The sequence below is a fragment of the Aphelocoma coerulescens genome, chromosome 10 (genome assembly GCF_041296385.1).
Source record: "Aphelocoma coerulescens isolate FSJ_1873_10779 chromosome 10, UR_Acoe_1.0, whole genome shotgun sequence".
In the NCBI taxonomy this organism is placed as follows: Eukaryota; Metazoa; Chordata; class Aves; order Passeriformes; family Corvidae; genus Aphelocoma; species Aphelocoma coerulescens.
Genome location: NC_091024.1, coordinates 8317943 through 8326081, shown reverse-complemented (window position 1 = coordinate 8326081; position 8139 = coordinate 8317943). Strand labels below are relative to the sequence as shown.

The following is an 8139-nucleotide window of genomic DNA, read 5'->3' as shown; positions in this document are numbered from 1 at the left end:
ATGGCTCAGGAAAATATAGTTGGAGCTTTTGCAGTTTGGGCTAACTGGTGGCATTAGTCATTAATATCAGCTTGATAATAATGTGTATCTTAGATATCTGGAATTCTTTCTACACCTTGGTAGGTAACCTGGGAGATTGGAACCTGGTATGAACCTGCAGACACCTTGAATTTAAGATAATTTAGCAAATTAGTCCAGGTTTCAGATACAAAGATACCTGAATCAGATGGTTCCTATGTGTTTAGTCAAAGAAATCCTGGGTCTGTACTAACTCAAACTAAGAGAAGTCTGGAGACAGGCCATACATAAATACTTTATAGAGTGTTGTGTACACTAATTAATAAACACAATTTTCTAAGAGCTTTCTGAACCTTGAATAAACATTGTTTAAACAAATGGACGCAAATTATTAGTAGAAACTGTAATCTCCCTCTCCAACTATTATTCTTACTGGACCCTAACTACTTTGATACCAGAAGATTAGAAGAACAAAACCAAGTTAGCTTTGCCAAATAGGAAAATAAAATATTGCAAAGCATGAAAGAAATAATCATACATCTGAGGCCCTGTACAAATCAAAGAATAACAAATCTTGTATTGCCCAAACCTTGTTGCTGAACTTCTAATGGCAAAATCTGTGCCTTCCACTAACTGTTAGATATTCTTCCATGACTGCGGTGTTGTTTTATGTATGTGAGCCAACCTTGCAATATAAGGTGACAAACAAAAAAGATGGAAAAATATATAAAATGGTAAAAAAAAATAAAAGGTCTACTTGCCACCTCAGGCTTTAAAACTCTTCTTACACACTTCAGCACGAAGTCTATTAAAGTGGAATATAGTGGAAATACAATATACAGCAATGAATGTCTCCAAACCAACAATTTAGCGCTAAAGCTGAGGGCAGTTCTTATGCACCGACTTTTAATACCGAGACGATTTGTGGTCTCACAAAGTTCCTGCCTTGGGCAAGAACTGTGCTGAGCTCTAATAGGTCTAGTTTGTTGACTGTCAGAATAATGGAGAAATTGGTAGCAGAGGGCCTGGGCGCTGTAAACAGCTGAGATAATTAGAAGGTCTGTCAGGAGGAGAGTGAGGCTAAAGCAGTTTACGTTCTGTCACAGGGAGGAAAGTATTCATTCAGAAAGCTGCTGGATAATGCAGGATATGTTGCCTTGTGTCTTAGCAAGCTTGTCTGGAGATGGGAAAAAGTGCTTCTCGTCGACTTAGTTGGCTTTCTCTACCCTCTTTCCTACTGCAGGGTTGCAAGAGTTTATATTTCTTATTAATAAAATAATACATCTTGCAAGCAAAATGCTGACTTGCTGTTTTTTAAGCCAAGCTGCTGGGTTAATAGGATGCTCAGAGTCAGGCAGGGCAGTGCAGGGGGGCTGTGGAAGCTGCACTGAAGGAAAGCATTTATGAAGAGCAGACGTGAAAAAAGCCCTGTCCACTCCTCCCCCTCCCCCCCCCCAAAAAAAAGCAGCTGAGGGTATGGTTATGTCACCACCTTAAAGAGGATGCTCCCATATAGACAGAGAAGTGCTCCATAAGTTGTTAACGTGAGAATTCTGGTGCCTTAGCCAAGAAACTAGATGGTGAGAAGTTTAGCAATCTAGAAATTGCTGTGACTAAGCCTTTTCTAGGCAACGACATGCCTAGGGATGGAATAAGCCAAAGATTTCAGGGCTGGTTTGTGGTTTTGGTTCTCCATTTAGGGCCTGACTCCTGGAAAGATGCAGGTTGGCTGTCTTCCACATAAAAAGTCTTAGAGTTCAGAAACTGGTTAGTTAAAAAGGCAATCACTTGAAAATGATGATATTTCAAAAAAATACAGAATTAGTACAGGAATATAATATAGTACAGAGCATTCAGAAGTGAGTAGGGAAGGAGGCTGCTAAGGTTAAGATGTTAATGCTTAATAACAAGCAAATATTATTAAGTTTTGAGTTATAGAGAAAAGGGGGGGAGAGTGGGACAGGCACATGGCCAAAAGACCTTTGTCCTTCCCCTCGCTCTGCCAATAACAAGTCACACATTAACTTTGCTCTCACATGAGGCTCTGTACCTCACCAAAGAGCCTTGAGGATCCGTAGGTGTCAGATGATTTTCAAGTTGCTGTTTATGGATGCTGCCATTGCTTCCATCTCATGGGGTAGAACTGGGAAAACAGATTCTTGCACGCTGTTTTAATTTAATGTGGATCTCTCCAAGGATTACCACATTTTCCTGGGTCTGTGGGAAAGAGAGAGGCTAAACAGGGGCTAGGAGTGGATATTTTTAAAACTTGGACAGTCCAAAGCCAGCACAGCGAGGAATATTAGGGACCTGAATCCACTCAAATATTTTAGTGACACCATTCAGAGAGCAATATTTGGCCTTGTTTCTCCTGCAACATCCACATCCCTCCTACTCCACTGCATTTTAGCATAAGGGGCAGATCATTGCCATCAGTTTCTGCCCCTGGTTCCCACAGTCCTTCTGAACACCTGAAGAGCTGCTGCTTTAATAATTCGGTTGTCTTTTTGACAGGACTGGAGGAGTCTTTTTTAAGCTCCTGCAGCACTGTGGAGCAGCAGGCAGCAGACAGTGCATGATTGCACTGGGACTTCAGAGCAAACTCCAGCTCACTGTCAATGGCTGTGTGCCAGACAGCTCCGCCTGCAGAGAGCAAAGCCTTCCAGAAGGCTGAGCATCCAAAAAGGAGACTGTCAACATCCCCCTGAACAGTGAGTGGGGGAATCGCCACAGAAAAAGGGAGCAAGCTTGAAAACTGAGGCGTATGGGGAGAAGTGGCGTAAAAGGGCTAATTATCTTCCTATTCCCCTTGCGTGCCTGTTAAAGACCACCAAAAATAGCATCCACTTAAGGATGAGGAATTTTTTTCCCGCCAGTTAAGTTAAATGGACATCCCACCTGTTGTCTGGTGAAGTGAGATCACTCATGGAAGATGGAGTTGGCCAGAAGCCACCTCCTGACAGTGAGAGGCAGGTCTGAACAACAAAGTTTGGATCAAGATCTGAACTTCTCTCCCATCCAAATGTGCTTGGATCCGGAGGCTGGCTGACACCCATCTCTGCTACATTTACTCTGTGATTATGTGTGAATGGCCCTATTGCTTCTCACTACACCCCATGTAATCGCTTGCATTTGGGCATCATTCTGCAAGAAAATCTGCTGTCGTGATGGGTAACGTGTGATGCTTTGCTGGATAGAGATTCATCCCTAACCCTCACAAGACATCAGTTTTCACCTGGGAACATGCTAACTGAGCTTTACTGATGACAACTTCCATATTTACAGGTCTCATTATTAAGTCAGCTTGAACTCCAGGTTTAAGAGGACGATCCTTTCCCAGAATGATATCAAAACTCTGCATGCTTTGCAGCCTGTGTGCATGTGCAGCAGGCCTGATTCTGACTCTTCCTTCCCTCACATCTGGCTTGTGCTTGTGCAATCCCATGGACTTCAGTGGGATTGTTCCTGATTGGGATTTGATGAATACCATATTTTCCTAAGTATCACCCACAGATTATCTATAAAAACTGTGATTCGTCAGCAGTGTGGTTTACAGGCATATGTAAGTTATGTGAGGGGAAGTTTACTCTGGGGCCCCCTCTTTCCCAGTAGTCCCATTGCCTCTAATTCCTCCTCCATTTGCTTCCTTTTCCCCCAAGTCCCACTGCTTCGGATTCCTCCTTACTTTGGGTTCTGCTCTGCCCTCTTCACCTCTGATTCTGTGTGGTTTGTGAGAAGCCATCTGGGGATGCATTTTCAAATGTCAGTGCTTTTTAGGGAATACTCAATATATGCAAAAGAGCAAACTAACCGATTTTTTTCCTTAATTTTTTCTAATTTTTTTTTTCTTTTTCTCTTTGCTCTTTGAAAAGTAGAAGGAAAAGAAATTAAAGAGAAATTTCAGTTTTCTGACTGAAATTGGATCTGGAAAAACCCCCATGCATTACGTGAAATGTTTCATTTATTTGAAAGTTATTATTATTTTAAACTTTTAAAATTTAAGTCTGACTTTGTTCTAAAAATATCCTTCTGAAACAGAAAAATGAAATTATTTGTTTCAAGAACATTAAACCAAAAGATTTTAACTTTTTCTTTCCATGCTCCCAATAAGTTATTCAGGGTTTAACACGTATTCCGGGAATATGTTTCTCAGAAAAAATATGCCTTTAAAATCTACTCTTGATTAACCTGAGGGAAGAGGTGAATCAGAGCCCCTGCATTTGAGGAATCATTTACTCACCCTTAAGGCGGGAAAAATGAACAGAGGTGAAATCTATAATAATTTTTGGCACAGAAGCTCTTTTTTTGGAAGTCACGTACACAGCTGTGATGAACTGCAGATAATGTCACGTACCTCACCCAAAGTCATACAGCAAATCTCTGGCAGACCCAGGAGTACAAGTGCACTACGTGTGGTTCCTTGCTATCTGTAGAAACCACTTGTAGATGGTTATTTTATATAATTGTGTGCAGATAGTCTACAACCAAAAGTATAATTTTCACTTTGTATTGTGTTCTTTCCAAATTTTTTAAAAAGTGAGGACTCTGTGTAGCAATCAAGGTTGGTGTCCTCTGTTGATCTTCAACTAAAAATGTGGTCTTGTTTCTTCAGAAAAGTATCCAATAACTTCTGACCTCACATACACTTCAGCTACTGTCAGAAGAAAAAGGCAATAAACAGTGCTATGCAAAGAAAACAAAATTATTATCCTACAACCTAATAAGCAATTGCAAAGGGCAAATTACTTTTACCCTCAGTAATTTTCTGCCATTAGATAATTAACATCAGAAGTATTAATGATCATTTTAACAAATTACCATATAATTATAATGTGTTTCTTCATTTAGTCCTACATATTGTACAAATCCTTCTAAGATTTGTCTATTAATTGAAAATACATTATTTATTGGTTTAGCTGAGCAACAATCCACACTGGTAACTAAACCCATTAAAGAAATGCTGTACTGGTTGTAACTAGCTGTCACTCTGTGGTCACCAGAGCAATTCTTAGTGGGTGCAAGTGTCACTGACCAGGCTCAAATTAAGGATCAAATGGAAATCTGTATTAGGTCACAATATTCACTGGGGCCACAGACCTAGAAATGTCATGTCTCTGACTTGTGTTAACTTCAGCTGAAATGAAGGCTGAGTGGAACAAATGCACTCAGGAGTTTACAGGGCCAGCACATGCTGGTGGCAATGCTGCTTCTTAGATTAATTAATTTCATAACATTTCCATAATACAGTTTTACTTAGTGTACTTTTCATAATCTAATTTTAGTTGAATTGCTTTGCACAATCTGCTCAAAATGTGTTTACGATTCAGAATTGTTAGAGTCTCCTTTTCATTTTGTGCTTAGCTGCCTTTGTAAAATCTGCCTAAATTGGTGAAATAAATTAGGGGAATGCTGCCAAAACTGGGGTTTGTACTATCCTAACATTCAAATCAATTCACTTGGGCCAGGTTTTTCAGCACTTCCCATGAATCCTCTCCTAGATGTACATGAACAGGAGCATGGCTGGAAGAGTGAGCTTCAGGAGCATGATAGAGATTTCTCTGTGGGAAGAGGTTTTTGGATGTGGGGGCGGACTTGGGAAGCTGATTCCAAATCACCCATTTCCAATTTGGGAACAGAAATGGCCCATGTGACCTAAGCATCTTGTCAAGACAGCTTGAATTTGAAATTGTGAATATGCATGTGGATGAGCTACAGACCCAAAAGGATTCACACGATGATATGGCATATCTATGTGAATAGACTGGAATTCACCCTTGGGCAAAAGGCTGGGAGAAAGCTTGGAAAAGTTAGCTCACATGAGATACAAGTCCCACGGCTTTCCTATGACTCCCTTGGACAGTGTCAGTGGTATGCATAACATATACATGTAAAAAAATTTGTTATCCCCTTCTGACAATTCCTGAAGAGGGAAATGATTTGAAATAAATTATTCATTACAGAACTACTCAGCTTTGGCAACAAATCTGCAGGTTAAGGGGGAAGGGCAGTTATTCTATCTGCAATGGTGTGTCACAGGCATTCTCAATTTTGGAAGTTTTAGCTTTGTGAACAGTTGATGATATCCTGTCTTTCTTTTTTCATTTCTGTGCCTTCTGGGATCTCCTCTAAGATTCTTCCTCTTGAGAACCCTGTCCTTCACAGGACTCAGGATCCAGAGGGACAAAGCAGGGTTATTGCTGTTTAAAAAAATATTGTGTTTCCTAGGTAAGACAGGTTCCATCTTAGGTTTCCTCACACCTTGATAATCCTTGTAGTAATACAGTTTTCTGCCCCAGGTCACTCATTCCTGCAGTGTGCTCTTCTGTGTGTAGGTAAAAATAGGGAGAAATGAGCATCCAAGGACTTTTCAACAGTACCTCTGCAATAACAATAATAATAAAATATAAATTTCAGGGGTGGTTTTCTTGCTTCTTGGGTAAAAGACTTGAGTTCCTCCCGTGCTTACGTTTAATAATGTAGGGATGTAAGGGATGAAGCTCAAGGCTGAACACATGAGCATGAAGGTTCTGGAGTGTAATCCTTGCCCCACTAAGATCTGTAGCCCAACTTCCACTCTCTAGGCAGGGTAGGACGACACTCCAGATATCACTGGCCATTCATTTTTTTATCCATTTCATGGATATCGAACTTTTCTTTTTTTAATTAAAAAGAATGATTTTTTTTTCCCTCCTCCTGCCATTTCCAGCTGCCTGAACAGCTATGATGACACCTCACAAAGTTGCCATTACATTAGTGATATTAGTATTAATCACACGTTGCTTGATACTGTAATTGAATAGTTTTTACACAGATGATATTAACTGATAAAATATGGCATCCTCATGAGAAAACATTACCTTGAAATATTAGTGTTATAATATGTTAATTTCTGTGGAGGATAGGAGTACAGATATATGAGGAGATGTAAATTTCCAGCACTTCTGCTGACAATTTCCATGTCAACATAATTCTTAGGAATTCATGCTCACTATTTTGTGATGACTTATATGATGATGTATAACAACTTAAGGGGCTTTAAAATGTAGTATTTTGACTAATGCAGGTTGGTAAATAGCACGCAGGACTGTTTCTTCCTCTCAATTCTGGGAAGGCTGACGCAAGCCCTTGGTATCGCCAGGAAGTCACCAACCTGAACATTGAATCCCAAAATGGGTGTTCAGGTGGCTCTGGGCACTTTGCAGCTGCATGTTAGCAGTGAGGATAAAGGTTTTTCTATTACAAATTGAGGATGATATAGAATAATAATAAAGAAAAAAAAAAAAAGGAGAAAAGGGTAGGCAGTTAATCCTGCATGTCTGGCAAAGACTGGAAATTTGTCAGAAACTGGAATTTGGCTTGAAATCTGACTGGTAAAACAGAGTCCAGGCAGTTTTTCCCAGCTGTAGACTCCTAATTCTGATCAATCTTATGTTTTCTTCATGCTTATCCCCAAGAAAAGCTGAATCTATGTACTTATTTGGAAACACTAAAGTGAACTGTGTCAGGGCCCTGAACTCCTGGACAGAAAACACAAGGCCCACAGCACACTGCCTCGTTAGTACCTTGTGTTGCTAGGGGATAGCTTACACCAAGACAACTCCTCTTGCCTTGCTGGCTTCTGACTTAACGCTGATGCTCCCCATGAGTTCCTCAAGAAACAATCTGGAATAACAAGACAAGAGCCTGAGAGTGGAGAGGGGCATCCCAAAGACAGGAAAGATGGCAGCAACAGGCATTCTTGCATCCATAAAGAGGCAGCTAACCTGGCTGCTTGCTCTCTCTTGGGCTAATCTGAATTAATTGGTGCTATTTGTGCCTTTGATACTCAAATGCAGAGCCTGAGGGTGGGAGTTCTCATGAAACAAGTGGCCACTTGGGAGAGCCGTCCCAGGTCCAATCATGTCATGGGCTCATTTGTCTCCCACAGTAATTCACTACTCACTTCAGTCACTTTAAATGTAAAACAGCTGCTGCTGCTTAGCCCTCTTTTAAGGTACCTAACCAGCAGCTTTAAACCAATCCTGAATGGGTCCCATCCCATAATAGTCTCCCACACAGTGGTCATTTGGAAACAATTAACCCTTGATTCAAGATCCTCTTAAAGAATCCTTTTCCAGGCTC

At 40.6% G+C, this 8139-nt stretch overlaps 1 long non-coding RNA gene across 1 annotated transcript; it reads right to left on the bottom strand.

The window, feature by feature from the left end:
• Window positions 1-4240: 4240 nt before the first annotated feature.
• Window positions 4241-7720, bottom strand: LOC138116502 (uncharacterized). The gene is made up of 3 exons (XR_011154178.1): window positions 7581-7720; window positions 6277-6397; window positions 4241-4672 (listed from the first exon to the last, which is right to left on the bottom strand). It is a non-coding gene; the product is annotated as an uncharacterized lncRNA (long non-coding RNA).
• Between the last annotated feature and the right edge of the window lie 419 nt (window positions 7721-8139).